General features: G+C 33.3%; 1 pseudogene; it reads left to right on the top strand.

Annotated features, from left to right (window-relative positions):
• The first annotated feature begins 16,859 nt into the window (after positions 1-16,859).
• On the top strand, positions 16,860-17,678 carry LOC149560038 (MLP-like protein 43; annotated as a pseudogene).
• Positions 17,679-17,992: the final 314 nt, after the last annotated feature.

The following is a 17,992-nucleotide window of genomic DNA, read 5'->3' as shown; positions in this document are numbered from 1 at the left end:
AATGCTCACATTGGAATAAAACATGTTAGTGAGTATTTATCAAGTACAAAACACATGTACTAATATGGTATGTAGTCTCAATCCTCCGATTTCCCATTTTATCTCTCTTATAAATTTGCTTCTACTGATAACACATCTAAATTTCAACAATTTAAGTGTTGTCCACTAGAGTCTTCTTGGGATTTGAATCACACCTCATGGACACCCTTACTCTACAAGCACCAAAACATGAGCATAATCAATTGAACTTCTCACTAGGTAACTAGATGATCTGTAACAATCATTAATAAGAGACTAGCTCTTTTTCAGTCCTAAATGATTATTTGGTTTCCTAGGCTTCAAACTACTTAGACTTAAGGGATTCTAATACTCTATTTTGATTCCCATGCTTCCAATACAAAAAATTCTTTCAAACTGTTCCAGAGGCCTAATAGGTTATCTAATAACCCTGCAACAGACTTAGGATGGTAATAACTTCATATTCCCACAAAACACTTGACAAGATGATAACATTTCTAGACACCCTTTTCAGGGTTCTATGACATATACAAAAAATTCATATTCTTTTTTTGGAGTAATACACCTAACCATGATTGACCCCCTGTTTTCAATGCATGAAAATGATCAAGTTTTCCAAAGAAAGTATGGGTTAAGGACCTCCTGACACTTCCAAATCTTGGATGGTGTTTAGTTATGTCTCCAGTTGCTTAATTCCAAAAGGAATTAGACCTTGATTCTCTACAACATCAAAACCTCTAACTTATGGCTCCAAACCCTTATTATCTATGACATTCTCAATCACCTAATTCTACACACTTCTAAACCAAATTGATGATGGGTTCACCATCACATGCACATCATATAACGTTCCCACTCATGAAATATACCCCTTGTTTGGCCAGATTAGCCACTACTATACTTGGGTATCTAATTTTAATGCTTTCCTCACTATTTTTCAACTATAATCACCCAAATCCTGCTTGGATCTGCATATGCATAGTTAGTAATCTATAATACAAATTAGAATTAAAATTCCATGAATATTAGGCCTTTATATTCATGGAGTGATTCCCATTATTCTAGGTTCCTACTCCAATAATAGTAGTAGTCAACAAAATTATTGGTTTACAACTCTGAACAAAAAATTCACTAAAATGTTAGAAACTTCATCCAATAGAAAATAAATTGGTTGAGAAGACCCTGTCAATGCATATGGAGAACAAACCAATAAAATTTAGATACAAAGTGGAATCAAATTATAGTTCTATTGTTGTTCATTCACGACTACTGAGTACACACACCAATCATTGTTTTTTTCTCTGTCATAACAAAGACTCCTTCCTTTATATAAAAGACTCCCTATTTAATAATATAACTACTTTAGAACTAATTCAACCAACTTCAATTGTTGAGTTGAATGTTAAGTCTAAAAACTCTAACAAACTAAAACTTCCCTCTCAATCCCTAAACTAGCCATTACCATTTAAATATTTGAATTTTAAATAAAAAAATGCTTTATTTAAACAATAAACCCGTTCCTAAAAACTTAAACTTCCATACTAGCCTATTCTAGACTCTTTAGACTAGTTATTTATTCTTGGACACTTTTGTTCCTTACACAATCAAGACTTGGTTAATTTAGGACTAGTAATAACTTCTAAGATTAGCTCTTTTTAGTTTTTTGATTTTTGTTGGATTGTATATTTTGGTTATGCAAATTTTTTTATGTATATTTTGGTTTATGCAAAAATATTTATGTATATTTTGGTAGACAACGGGTAGGTGAGAGACTAGAATTACAATCTTGCAACACATTACATAGAAATTACAATTCTAGAGAAAGTGTAAAGGACCAAGGTAGGTAATAATTTCTTTACACTTCATAGTATTGCTATTATTAACTAATTTCAATTCCTAGTCTGTAACTATTACTACTTATTCTTAGGGAAGTAAACAGATTGTCTGTGGATTGAGATGTCAAGGGAGGGTGAGTCTCTAACTAATATTACTCAGTCGCAGGAAGTGAAACTAAAGGGGTTGTCAATGGAATACTACATGTTGACAAGGGTAAGACCCCCAAGGGAAGTGAAGGGATTAATCTTACGTCAAAATGCCCAAAACTTAGAAATACTACCATAAAGGCTTTCTTTGGAATTGACAATGTTTCTGGTCCACCAACTTGTGCAAGTACAAGTGCATAAGGAAATCACAATAGCTCACCACGACCAGAAGATGGGGTTTTTATTTAGCTAAATCAAAATGCATCAAATGAGGATAAAAATGTTCGAACACCATAAGATGTTGTAACAAAAGATAATATTGATGTTGGTAGGAAGAAAAGAAAAAGGAATGTAAAAATGGGGTGAGAGTGGGAAATGAGAAGGAATTTCTAGGTTGATTGGGTAGCAAAGTATTGGTTTATTGAAATAGTCACAAACAATGATGAACCACCAATAGAATGTAGGTGTACATTTTGTACCTAGAAAACTGAAAGAGAGAAAAAGTTTCAACTAAAGCTTGACACTATAGAAATACATATTGGTAAGGTTTAAGTAAAACAAAACATAGATGGAAAGGAAGTAGCAGTGGTGAGATGGAAATCAAAGGAAGATTGCCTAGATGTTAAGTATGCCATAGAATATGAAGAGCATTTCAAGAAAATAACAATAATTGGTAGTGACAGTAGTGGCAATCCAATCAAGGTTGGGCTGCAACATGTAGCCAATGAAGCAAACTTGGCAAAGACCATTCAAATGAGTGTTAGTTTTCATATTCTATCTAGAGGGTGTCCTATGAAAGACTTTTCAGAATATAGTAATTTATTATCTTTTTTGAGAGTTCCTCACCATCCTATGTCACATTGGTCAATATACGATGGATGAGAAATGGCAAGCTATCTTGCTAAGGTGGAAAATAAAAATATACATGAGAGAGTAAAAGAATCCAAGTTCATTTCATTATCCTTAGATGAAGTCGCTATGGTAGATAACATTGCTTGGGTCTATATGTATGTATCTACTATAAAGGAACATGTCCATCAAGCTCATCTACTTTGTGTTTGTAAAATGAGGGCCAAGTCAACTACATAAAATTTATATTTAGAAGTTAAGAAAGCCTTGGATGAAATTGCTGGTATGGATGATTTGACAATTGCCAAGAAGTTAGTGTGTGTTGGAGTTGATGGAGATGCAATAATGCAAGGGCAAAGGATTGGTCCTTGTAAAATATTACAAACTAGTATTGCACCTTACATGCTTGGCATACACTACATGGCCTGCGGGACGAATTTAGCATATAAGATTGTAAGTAGTTTTCCTACAGTGTCAAAATTTGAAGATCTAATCCATGAACTCCACTCCTACTTTTGCAAAAGTCCTAAACATTTTGCAAAATTTAAGATTTTTTTATGAGGGAGTAACAATAGGAAATAAGATTCTCAAGGATGTTGAGACTAGATGGATATCTTTGCATGGACCAGTAGAACAAGTTCTAGTAGAATATCAATCCTTGATTGGAGTTATATATGAGCAACGCCTTACAGTAGACAAAGATCTTAATTTGTTAAATAAGTTAAGTGAACTAGAGAGCCAATTAACTTTACCCTGTCTTCTCTCCATGCTAGATTTAATGAACAAACTTGTTGAGAAAGCCCAAGACAGAAAGTTATGTATATTCATGAGTATAGTGATTTACATAAAATGACATGCATGGCTTTGGATTCTTTGTATTCAGATCTCATAGGTCATAGCCCAATTTTTTCAAGGTGGGAGATAATTATAGATTTGAATCATGCTAAGAATTTTTTATGATTCAATGCAAAAAATGAGCTATGTGTGTTTGTGAAAGGATTTCAAATACCAATGCACCAATCTAAGACAAGCAAGAGAGGCAAAGTACTACCATGATGATTTTGACAAGTTTGTTAAATCTTTTAGTGAAAATGTGAAGTGTATTTCCTACCAATTTTCAAGTGAGATTCATGAAAGATTCCCTCGAGAATAAATTCTTTAAGCCATGAGTTGTGTGTTTCCTTGATTTTGGAAATACTTCAGAGATAATCCAAGTGATGCAAAGTTGTTTCATAATAAACTTGATGAATTGATAACACAATTTTCAAAGCATACAGATTGTAATGGACAACCAATGCAAGGAATCTTAGATTCAACTAATCTTTAAAAAAAATGTAAACATTTTGCATTGTGTATGAAACACCAAATGGAAAACTTTGAGAATCCATTCAATCATGGTGCAATAACAAGGCTCTGGAAAATGATAAGTCAGAGTGAAGTATTGCATACTTCAATATTAGAATATTTCAAATTTTTTGATTTATGTCAAAAAATGATATTAGGGTCGGTGGAAGATGGGAGAGTTTTCAATGCATTGGGGTTTTTGAAATCAAAGGTCAGAAACAAACTAGACAAAAATTTGGAAACTTGCTTGAGGTTGTTTGTAACTCAATACAATGTTAAATATTTTCCTTATAATAGGTCATTGGCCATTTGGAATTCCATGCGTAAAAGATGAGGCCTTTGCAACACTTCAAAAGAGGTGGTGTTACTGCTGATTCTGACATAAATGATGAATTAAGGTCTCAAAGTCAAAATGAAGATGAAGATTTTACTTGAATACTTGACTTAGAATGAAGAGAAAACTGTTAGTACTAGTCAATTTCAGGATCTGGAGTCCAGGGTATACTTTAAGAAACCCCTCCTTTAGAAAAGGCGTAAAAACTTGGTGAAAGGTGTAAAACACCTGACAAAATTTTTTATTTTTTGTGGCAAAAAAAATAGTTTACAAAGAAAAAATAATAATCTCCATTGGCAAATCATTCATAGTCTCTCAAATAATGTGTAAAATTTGGGCAAATTGTGTTATTTGAAAACCACAAAAAAATTATACGTTGGCGAACGAAAAATAATAATCATGGCAAAGTTTTAATTTTTTTGGCAAATCATTTCATTGTATTCAAGGTTAAAAAAAACATATGTGAAGTCGATGGCATTGGAGGTTCGCAAAGGGTTTCATTAGCTTGAAGTTGGTGGTTGCAAAACTGTGATAAAGGTTTTAACAGGTCTATCACAATGTCACTATCAAAGTGAAAGTTAATAGTTTGTCTATTGCGAAACTGCGAGGAGATCACATCATTGTCAGTTGAAAAGATAAATGAGCAGTTAACATTACGACTTTGTGAAAAGAAGATTTTGTGGCATTGGCAATTAAATGATGGTGATTCGGTGAAATTTTATGTTGCAAAGTCACGAAAAGGGAGATCGCATCATCGAAGGTTTTTTCTAGGCAGTTAGTCTATTGGTTGCGAGACCACAAAATGTTAATTCAGGTAGTTTTTGCATGTTCGCAACGGTTAAAGGGAAAAAAATTCTGACAATCATGAGACTGCAATGGCAGGGATTTTCATGTTCCAAGGTTCTAATAGAAAGATATGTCATCCTACGAAGCCACAAAAAGTTAAGATGAAGTCATCTTTGCCACTTTGTACTGGTTAGAAGGAAATGGGTTTTGACAACTACAAGACTGTGATGTGAAAAGTTTAAGTTTTGAAGCTACGATAGAAAGGGAATCTCATTGGAAGAGGATATAAGGCTTATCACAAGGTCGCAAGGGTACAGTGAATATTTGATTTAATAGTTGCAATAGCTCGAGAAAAGAAAAAGAAGGGTTTCGTAGTTTCGTAAAAAGAATGCAAGGTTAAGTTAAACCACTTGTGACAGAGCATGGAAAAAAGGGTTTTGCAACTCATAAGATTTTATTTTTAAAGCTTGAAAGTACAAAAGAACAAGTTTTCAAACCTATTATCTGATTCCTAATAGTTGATGAGTTGACATTCTAAGGCAAATGAAATAAAGGTTATACTTACTACTGGTAGTGGTTGATAATAGATATCCATGCACATGCAAGCTTTTAAAGCCATTAATAATTTAACGCCATGGCGCATCACCAAGTTGTAGAAAACTAGAATTCTCAGATATATAGAGATAATAGAGTGAAAAGAATTTGCAATAAGATCAGAATGGTAGGAGCAGAATCATCAGTAAAGAAGGGCAGTATAGAGGGCATCAAGGTTTCATTGTCTGCCAAATTTGTAGAAGAATGGTTGAAGATTCTCCCTAAATCCTCCAATGCTCAAAGTGCTAATTTTCATGTGTTTAGAGATGCTTACAGCTTCTATAGAGATGCTCAAGTACTAGACACCAATGGAACTGAATTGTTTTGGTACTTTTACAAGAATAGGGTGCAGAAGGTTCCCATCTCAAATCCATGGACAGAGAACCTTGGGAAGTTGATAATGCCAGAGGTATACATGGATGTTGACCTTATCAAGGCACCGGTAAATTCATATAATCCAACCACTTAGTCCTTTCATAGAAAGGATATGAGCATTCTCTATACGTTAAGTAAGGATGCTTTTGCTGAAGCATTTGATTTGTATGGTCCCATGTCATTTCCTATTAACCTAGAAAAATTGGAAGCAACATTTTAGAAATAGAGAGGTTTCTATACAAAACATGCAATGTTGCAACATATCCTGAGGAAAAACAAGATGAAAGGAGAATTCTTGAAAAAGGTTACCGATTTTATATCCTTGTCATATTTCTATGCATACTTTTAGAAAATAGTTTTCAGGTTGAACAAACTATTGGGAGTAGATGGATCCATGGATGCCTCCCAAACATTGTATGTGATAGCTCTAGACATTCAAGACCCACATACTAATATGGGGTATGATTTTGAAACATTTATTGCCGATAGTATTCATCAACAAATGGTGATAGCTCAACAAGGTGAGCTTGACAATTTCAAATTTCTACATTACTCGTTGCTTATGCATCTCATCCTCTTCTACAATGTGGGCCATGTGGATTCTAGTTTCATTGAAGCTTTGGAAAATTTCAAAGACGCATTGCCTATTTAAAGATGGACAAGATTATGGTAGAGGTTCTACTCATTTTCTAATTCCCTCTCTTTTTATAATGATTTTGTTGCAACTATTCGTAGGATATTAGGTTCAAAATTGGAAAGATTACCTAGGTTAATCAGGAAGATTGTTAGACCAACTATGTGTTTTGATGATGAGGGACCAATTGATCATGATTGGGGTAGTGCATTTTTGTTAGTAGACTATACAGTGATTAGAATTTTTGGTTGTTCCCAACCCCCTCATTTCTTGCCAAGATATGTACCAGAGAGGGTGGGTGTAGTGGAATTTTTTTGGCAATTGTTATCCATGAATAGAGAATATCTAGGGCCAACCATCAAAAAGGGGTCTTTTCTATGTAGAAATTTCAAAGCAGGGGGTTTTGAAATTGGTAAAGACACCATTGAGGAAGTTGATGCCTTCCTAAGAGAGTTAAATTTCTCCACTGCCCCCATTAGGGTTTATGACCCATATAACATTGTTAGAAGTGATCTTAAACAAATGAGGGGTTATAATGTCATCATTGGAAGGAAAATTTGGGAAGACGATGTCATTAGGGATCAAGTGGATGAATATGTCTATGCTGATAGGATGCAAAAGTGGAGAGAAATCCTCTCAATAGAGGAAGAAATGAAGAAAGTAGATCCTAATTTCTAGGGCTTCTATTCTAATTTACCCTATTTTTAAAAAAATGATAAGTGTATTGAGGAGTTTGATAACATTATGGTTCAAGTTCCTCAAAATGCTAGAGATAGGGTAAACCCTTCTTCTCTAGAGGTAGATGTTGTATTGGAAATTAGTGATGAAGAAGATCAGCCTAGCCCTTCAAACTGGTATAAAAGGGGCAAGAAGAAACAAAAATTGATTAATGTTCTGGAGAAGGCTAGAGAGAAAGCCTTACAAGTGCTTCCAAAAGGAACTAGGTATTTTTATGATGGCAAAAAAAAGTTCTTAATTGATCAAGCTCCTCAAGAGGAGAGGAGACCCAATAGTTTAGAACTACAGTTGATGATGCTAGATGACAAAATTATACAAGCTCAAGAATTCATGAAGGATGATGATTTTATCAAGAGTGAAGAATTCAAAAATTTTCTATATAAACTCAAATAGAATGAACTTTCTTTGCATGTAAAACCTTGAGACACAGATGAAAAAGTGTCTGAATGGTGCATAAGCTCCAAGCCTATGATCCAAACAGTGAAAGCCTCACTGTAGAGGAGGCTAGGAAATTGATACAAAGGAGTGGTATGGTAGTTTTCCTAGGATGGAGTATTAGTTCATTCCTACTTGATCAAATGAGGAAATAAGAAAAATCAATCTCTTATGAGGAGATTAACCCATTTGGTGAGTTGCAGGGGGCAGGATTTAATATAGATAGTAAGACAATGACTATTTGGAGTATAGCTCCAGAATCAGAGAAGCCTACCCTGATGGAAATTAAAGAGACACTAGCAGGTAATACAATTTTCTAGAATGCAAATTCAACTTCTTCAAATCAAATTTACAACCTCCAAAACACTATTGCTATGCTAGGCAATAACAAGATTGATATTCTTCAAAAACAACTGGTGCAGACATATGAAAAGTACCTTGACGCCAGGAAGAAGTATGAAGAGGAAATGAAAAGAAAATATGTTTTGCAACACGCTTTGGAGGAATTCAAAAAGGAGAATGAAGATTTGAAAAGAGAAGAAAGGTCATTAAGAGTAAGGGAGGTACAAGACCAGAATATTCAAACTAGCCAGATAGCAGAAGAACCACATCTAGTAACACATATAGATGTGGATGATTTTGAGATTAGCAAGGATGCTGAGATCAGAACAATGAAACAGTTTTTGATTCATAGAATCATTGCTTTAGAGAGAGCCTCTGTAAATGTACATAGTATGTACAATACTCTACAAAGTAATGCATACCAATGCTTTGAGGCTTTATCACTATTATCTCCATTGTTTGCCTAGTGGGGGCCATACATTTAATTCTTTGATAGGTTAGTTCCTTTACTCACACAGAAAAAGGAACTACCTAAGGAGATCATAGTTTCTATAAGGAAAATGATACATCAAGTTAAAGAATTGAATTCATTTTTCAATGGTAAAATCGAAGCAATAAGGGGAAATTGAAAGGCATAGCATTGGGTACCCCAAATTTCATTCCAACAATTTTGAACAATGAAGGGTATGTCAATTCTTGGCAAGAGTGGTTTGAATCTTTTGATCTAATATTAGACCATCCAAGATTTCTAGCATTTTCAAGAGGTAAATCAAGTGTTCAAGTTGTATATGATATGATTGATATGACATACAAAATTGAAGCAAATATGAACAAAATTTCCAGAGAGGGTAAAGCCATCACAATTGCAAAATGGACTAAAAAAAAGTGAATTAGAGGTAGTTAGAAATACAACGTGGCTTGTTGTGGATATAGATATTTCCATCTGGGAGGTTATAGTAGATATCAAAGTAATACCTTTAGTAGAAGATGATTAGCAGAAAAGATGGTGGCCCCGGGAATCAATTGGAGGACAAGTGTTGCAGAAGAATATCAAAGAGAAGTTGTTCATCATAACAGATTACCTTACCTTTGTGGTACATTTTCAATGGGTAATGTTGCAGTTAGAACTGGAAGACACGATTAATGATCACTTGCCACTTGTCACATTTTGTAATTGTTTCCCCTTTTTTTGTTAAAAGATGTTACAAAAGGTTTCAACAAATTGCAATAATTATCTTAATTGTTGTTATCTTTTCATTTTGTCTTTTGTAAAAGCTTGTTGCAACTCAAGTGATATAAATATGAGTTCCCAAGGCTTAGAAATGGTTCGATCTATTGTTATTTTTCAGATTAAGTATAATTTTCTTTAAGAGCACATGTTGTTCCAACTCTATGTATTTCTATTATGTTTTGTAGTTAGTAGTTCTCTGTGATGTTAATGTTAATGAAAAGTGTCATATTCTAAGCTGATATTATGGCCTTTGCACACGTCTCTATTATCTCTTTTTTTATTATCAAACAACTAAATCAAGAGAAACATACAAAAATAACATTGTGTCAACAATATGAATAGAGTAACAACTAACAAAAATCTTGAACTCAGATCAAGAGAATTTAGAAAGATACAAAAATAACATTATGTCAACAATAGAGTAGCAAAAATATTGAACTCAATTTTTGTAAATTGTAATTGCAATATGACTGAATATGGAAGAACTAAAGTAGAGTATACCTATAAATTCTTTAGAACTAAATGCTACATCACTAAATCATGATTCACTTCATTGACTTAGTCTCAAATGTGATGCTTCTATATCCCATATGGACTCTAGATCTTGAAACTAACTAGTACTAACAGGTTCCTCTTCATTCTGAATCGAGTATTCAAAATCCATAAAATCTTTATCTTCATTTTGACTTTGAGACCTAAATTCATCATTTATGTTGGAGTCAGCAGTAGAAGTAGAACCACCATCTTTTAAAGTGTTGCAAAGGCCTTGTCTTTCACGTGTGGAATTCCAAATGGCTAATGACCTATCACAAGGAAAATCTCTAACATTGTATTGAGTTACAAACAACCTCAAGCAAGTTTCCAAATTTTTGTCTAGTTTGTTTCTGACATTTGATTTCAAAAACCCCAATGCATTGAAAACTCTCTCATCTTACACCGACCCTAATATCATTGTTTGACATCAATCAACAAGTTTGAAATATTCTCATATTGAAGTACATAATACTTCACTTTGACTTATCCTTTTCTAGAGCCTTGTTATTGCACCAGGATTGAATGGATTCTCAAAGTTTTCCATCTATTGTTTCATACACAATGCAAAAAGTTTACATTGTTTTTTAAGATTATTTGAATCTAAGATTCCTTGTGTTAGTTCTCCATTGCAATCTATATGCTTTAAAAACTATGTTATCAATTCATAAAGTTTATTATGAAACAACTTTGCATCTCTTGGATTATGAAAGTGTTTCCAAAATTGAGGAAACACACAACTCATGGCTTCAAGAATTTCTTCTCGAGGGAATCTTTCACAAATATCACTTGAAAGTTGGTAGGAAATAGACTTGAAATTTTCACTAATAGATTTAACAATCTTGTCAAAATCATCCTCTCTAATTGGTAGTACTCTGCCTCTCTTGGTTGTTTTAGATTGGTGCATTGGTATTTCAAATCCTTTCACAAACACACATAGCTCATTTTTTCCATTGAATCATAAAAAATTCTTAGCATCATTCAAACTTGTAATCATCTCCCACCTTGAAAACATTGGGCTATGACCTAAGAGATCCGAATACAAAGAATTCAGAGCCATGCATGTCATTTTGCGTAAATCACAATACTCATAAATATACATAGTTCTTTCTTGGGCTTTCTTAAAAAGTTTGTTCATTAAATCTAGCATGGGGAGAAGACTGGCTAAAGTTAATAGGTTCTCTATATCACTTAACTTATTTAAAAAATCATGAGCTTTGTCCACTACAAGGTGTTGCTCATATAGAACTCCAATCAAGGATTGATATTCTGCTAGAACTCATTCTACTGGTCCATGCAAAGATATCCATTTGGTCTCAACATCCTTGAGAATCTTATTTCCTATTGTTACTCTCTCAAAAAAAATCTTAAATTCTGCAAAACGTTTAGGACTTTTGCAAAAGTAGGAGTGGAGTTCACAGATTAGATCTTCAACTTTTGACACTGTCGGAAAAGTACTTACAATCTTATATGCTAAATTAATTGGGTAGGCCATGAAGTGTATGCCAAGCATGTAAGGTGCAATACTAGTTTGTAATCTTGCATAAAGACCAATCCTTTGCCCTTGCATTACTATAGCTCCATCAGCTCCGACACACACTAACTTCTTTGCAATTGTCAAGTCATCCATACTAGTAATTTCATTCAAAGATTTCTTAACTTCTAAATATAAATATTCTGCAATTGAATCGGCCCTCATTTTACGAACACAAAGTAGATTAGCTTGACAGACATGATCTTTTTTCATAAACCTTACCAATATGTTTTTCTATAGTCTCGAGCTTTAGTTAACTTTTTCTCTCTTTTAGTTTTCTAGGTACAAATCATACACTTGCATTCTGTTGGTAGTTCATCATTGTTTTTGATTGGTTTAATAAACCAATACTTTTCTACCCAATCAACCTAGAAAATCCTTTTCATTTCCCACTCTCACCCTATTTTTACATTCCTTTTTCTTTTCTTCCTACCAACATCAATATTATCTTTTGTTACAACATCTTCTATTGTTCAAACATTGTTATCCTCATTTGATGCATTTTGATTTAATTGAATAACAATCTGGTCTTCTAGTGGTGGTGAGGTATTGTGATTTCCTTATGCACTTGTACTTGCACAAGTTGGTGGACCAGAAACATTGTCAATTCCAAAGAAAGCATTTATGGTAGGATCTCTAAGTTTCTAGCATTTTGATGTAAGATTAATCCCTTCACTACCCTTGGGGGTCTTACCCTTGTCACTTCCCTAAGACTGAGCAATATTAGTTACAGACTCACCCTCCCCTGACATCTCAATCCATTGACAATCCGTTTACTTCCCTGAGAATAGATAGTATTAGTTTCAGACTAGGAATTGAAACTTAATGAAAAAAAGTTAAATTTCAAATCTGATTTTTGATAGTTGGTGAATTGACATTCCATGCCAAAGGAAATAAAGGTGGTCAATATCCATGCATGCAAGATTTAAAAACCATTAATTTTTCTAGCAACTTCCAGCATTGTGTCCACTTTTTGAAAAATTTCTAATGAAAATGAGATAAGAAAGGAAACTGTAGATAAGCTTCTAATTAATTTAAACTAGATAAGCTCAAGGAGAGTATTTTACAACATGTACCAGTGTACCACCACTTGTGCAGGTAATCTTTGGAGTCTAAGTTGTGCCCACGATGTGTCCTGCACTACTTGAAATTTGATGGAGTACTAGCAATTTTTAGTGAATGTCTCATTGCTTGGGTGAATTTGGATTTATACATATTACAAATCAATAAAATTACCAATTTACCATGCCAAACGAGTCAACTGCTCCACAAAAAAATGAAAGTGTGTTGGCAAAATGAGCCAACTCCTCCACTTTCCATAATGTGAAACAAGCTGACTCTTCCATGGTAAAATGAAACTTGGATGGAAAATTCCCCCATACTACATGAAATGGAAACTTGAAACCTGGAGAACATTCCATGATAAGCATTACTTGGTTGGCTATGTGAAAGGTGAATACCGCCAAGAAAAAAACTCAAATGTAACGTTTGCCTTGGTGATTACAATTCTAGGAAACTAGGTAAACCCAAAAAAGCTTGGTGATTAGGGAAACCATGGAAGGGCTCACAAATTGCCAAAAATAACACTAGCAAAATGTCAAATTTGCCAAAATATGAAAATTTGCCACTATATTATACCCTACTAGAGTCCATATGGGATATAGAAGCATCGCATTTGAAACTGAGTCAATGAAGTGATTTAGCATTCAATTCTAAGGTATTTATAGCTATACTCTACTTCAATTCTTCCATAGTCAGTCATATTAAATTACAATTTACAAAAATAGAGTTCAAGATTTTTGTTACCCTATTGTTGACATAATTTTATTTTTGTTGGGACAACTTAATAGCATAACTTAATGAAAACTCTCATATCAGTACATCTGGAGAAAAATGAAAATCTCAAAAAAGAAATAAGAGAATTACATCACAAATTTGAAATTCTTAATTAGTGAATGCGTTTACAAAGATGGAAAATAATTTACAAACTCTATCTGAAATGACATTTTCTTTTGGTAGAATATGTAGGCACAACTACAATTATTATAGAAACAACATCAAAAGTAAGGACCTTTACTTCAAAATTCTCAAAGCCCTTCTCTTCAGCAACAACAAGTGGGGTTAGATCTTGGATTGCAATTTCTTTTAGATCAAAGTGGTTTTGAAGTTGATAGTTTTTATTTATTTTCTTGAAAAGGAAGGGGGACATGAATAATTCTGGCAACAAGCCCTTGTATGCTCTTTTGCAACAAATTACAATTAAATACCCTAATGAAAGCAAGATAAGACACTATGTATTTATTTTGGTTGCTCACCCTAAATATTATCATACATCCTTTCTTATCCTACATGAATAAATCTCTCTTGTAGATTCCTTATACATTTTGGGGTGAAATCCCTGCATTTGTATTGTGAATATTGTACATTCCTTTTGTGTTCATTGAACATAGTTTTCAACTTCTTTTCTTAATACACCACACTTAATTTCTTAAACAAATCATAAATTGGAGCTTTAAGGAATAGCTTATGGTAGCTTATGGTTTACACTTATTGACATTAAACTGCTTCAACATATCAAATGCATACAGGTTGGGAGATGAGAGTTCCCTCTATGTGGATTCTAGAATGCTTGTTAGTTTGGAAAGTAAATGTAAGCCTTAGTTTTTTATTTCAAATGTATTCAATAAGAATATCACATACTAGAGTCTTCAGTGAGGATAAACTAAAGTTGAACCACACCACATGAACCTACCTATTTCCACATTTACAGCCTCATCATCTTGAGAAATCTACTCCACATTCACAATAGAAGTTTTCACATCCATCTTGAGTATGGTATCAACATTGAATGGAAAAAAAATATGAAATGGTTTTGCAACTCTTAGGCCTTTCAAATATTATTGTATCATTGAAGACACCATTTCTCAAAATGATCACTAAATATTTTTGTTGAGTTCTATAAATTGTAAAGCTTCAATCATTTGGAATGGCTTGCAAGTACCCACACTTAATTCTTAGGACTCTCATTCAGAATATGAGTCAATGCAAAACCAAGAGGTCAATTTCCTAGTAAGATTTTCCATCATTTCATGCTATATTCTAAATTAATTTAAGTGCAGTTTTGATCCAATTTTTAGATGGTAGAACTTGGGTGTTGGGATTTAGAAACACAATCTCCTTAGGACTGCACTTTAACCATAATACACTAGACTATCACTAGAAATCTAGTCTTGTGGTTTTTTTTGTTTGTGCTTCTCACAATAGCACACTATGCTAGACTATCACCAATGCACATTTAAATTATTTTGAAAACAACAATAATAGTAGACTCTAATACCATATCAATAATTTTTAAATTTGAGACTTTTTTGAACAATGAAATTACAAATCTAAATTCTCACTATTTGTATTAAATGGTACACAACAATATCATTAGCTATGAATCTAAATTATGATATATTTATTGTTGTCATACTACCTTTGTTACCGTCATTGTTGTTATATTGTTGGCAAAATATATCAAATAACCTTTTTTGACTTGTTAGTCTGTAGGACTTCCTCCAACCAAGTTGGTATTGGAATCATAATAGTTCTATCAGCAAAGATCATTTCAAGACTTTAGGAGTTTCAGTAGTCATGCTTTTCTAGAGATGTAGAAACTTTAGTTATTGAAATGTTTTACATAGGCTTAATGCTTTCTATGGTAGATTCTATGGAAAATAGATAGGGAATTATTGTCTGAAGCTATCAATTAATTAGCCTCCAACCCTTCTAAATGAAATTCCTAGATTGTTCTTGACCAATGCTCTCTTGTTAGTAATGTTGAGTGTACAAGTATCCTTAGTTTAACTTGCGACAATTATAGTAGCATCCCTTCATACCATACTTTCCTTTATAAACACCCTTGGTGTCACCACCATGAGAACCTATCTTGTTCACATCATCATTGGTTCCTTGATCATCCTTTGGATGCCCCTTTCTCCCAATTCCTATTGGAATTCTTATTAATAGCTTTGCCTTTATGGGTTTCTTGTTTGAGAAAAAGCACTCCATGCCTCCAAATCTTAACAAGATTCACAGATCTACCTCAAGGTAAGTCCATAAGCCTTAATATTTTTTGAATCTCAGTTTCCTCTTTAGAAATTTGATTTCAGCACATGAACATGATCTAATACCACTTGACATTCCATCAATGCCCTTGCACATGAAGTGATTGTGAAGAAGTAGAACCAAATTTTTAACCGTAAGTTCTAGTATCACTTGCATTACTCAAGGGTTGTAGCATACCCATATAATGTCATGTGTAGTTGATGAATGACCTACTTACATGCCAATGAGTAATCATTTGCCACTGTAACTTAAAACCTTGAAAAATTTATAACTTTCAACCTAAACTGGAATACCACCCCCAAATTGGTGACATTATGGTTTTCTTTCCCATTAATGAGTATCATTATGTGTTTCTCTCCAATTCAACCCTTAGATAAAAAATAGTGGTACTTTGGTGCAAATTGTTTTCCTTCCTCAAAGAACAAAAGGCCTTGCTACCATGCCTATTGGTGATACCTCATCTTCATCCACACTCATGCCTCTATGCATGACTTGAGCTCCATTTCATCATTATAATCACCTCAATCCAATGGACCTAGCCCTCAATACTTCTTGTAACCCCTCTAGATTGTAGATACCTATTAATAATAGTAAAGCTTGCAGAAGAAACATTGGCAATATATTCTCAAAAAGTGATTGATAAACATGACATATTTTGTTGGCTAGCTTAAAGTAAGTATTTATGTAGATACTCAAGTATGGTCAAAAATCATGAAAATAATGCATTGCTATTTCACATCTTTAAAAAGTAGAGATTCCACCTTATCTTTACCAATGTGGATTGGAATCTTGCCATTTTATATGTTGATAACTAATAGCTACTCCCAGTCCATCCAATCCACTTTCTAACACATTGAGAAGATAGTGCTATAACCATCATTTGTAAAAGTTATTTCATTTGTTCTTCTTCTAGAAAACATTTGATGTTACCTATAAAATTGCATGTACCATTGTTTAATCATCATCATAAAGATTGTTGTTACCAGAGCAATATTTCTCTTCTTTAAAGACAAATGGAAAGCATGGGATTTCTTAATGGGGAAGTGAAGCTCAATATTCCTACAAGCAAGGCTTGGGAAATTTATAGAAATAGTGAGATGACTAGAAAAGTAAATCCTAATCTTTTGGTTGATTCCCAATATATTGAAGGTAATGGCACACTAGGCAAGATAAGGTTGCTCAAATTAGGTCCAAGTAATGGAATTTTTGTTTTTAATAAAGTATATGTATTATGTTGTGAACTAATATATATTTATTTGATAAGAGGAGATAAGGGAGGTTGAAAAATGAGTCTCAGATGATTCAAAGATGGGCCAATCATTAAGAGAGTTGGCAATACAATGGTAGAGCATCCCAATAGAAAATAAGAGATCCTAATTGTTATAAGTATAATAAAAAATATATAAAAATATTTTAAGTCTATCTATGAATTTTCCAAAATTTTGAAGTCTTTTGTTATGTGAATATGTGGGTATTCTTATTTATAAATATATAGGCTCATGTGGTGAGGTTATGTTGATGATTGAATTGTAGTTGTGAATAACTATGTGAGCCAATGAAAAGAGAAAATAGAGAAGTTGAAAGAGGACAAGAATGACAGATATGAGATAACTTTCAAGGTGGTGGATGGGGAGTTGAAGAAGATGTATGATCCATATAAAGTCACCTTTACTTTCACTCCTTTACAAGGTGATGATTGCATTGTTTCTTGGAGAGCCCAATTCAATCCACTCACACCAGATGTTCCTCCTCAAGAGAAGGCCAAGAACGTTTCCCTTCAGTTCATGAAAGAGACTAAAAATTTCTACCTTTCATCTTCTGTTGTCATGCAATTAATGTAGTAGATATATATGTCTATTATATTTTATAAAACTAGGGTATGTTGGGAGTTGAAAGGTTTATAATATTGCTATATATTATATGAATTATCAATTTCTTATCAAGTAATATGAGAAATGGGGTTTTTTGTAACTGTTTCTTATTTTTCTTACTTTTACGTTGTGTTATATATACACAGAGAAAATATATCTACTCATGATCTTTCATAGAATCAATAGGGTCACAAATCATAAATTGGAGCTTTAAGGAGTAAGGAGTCTTCTCCAACATATTTTATGTTGAAATCTGATTGAAAAGATCATTTTTGAAGAAGGAA

This window comes from Cupressus sempervirens, chromosome 4, assembly GCF_028749045.1.
Source record: "Cupressus sempervirens isolate cs-2001-9-10 chromosome 4, ASM2874904v1, whole genome shotgun sequence".
Classification (NCBI taxonomy): Eukaryota; Viridiplantae; Streptophyta; class Pinopsida; order Cupressales; family Cupressaceae; genus Cupressus; species Cupressus sempervirens.
Note: the sequence above shows the minus strand (reverse complement) of the source record. Positions and strands in the feature narration are given on the sequence as shown.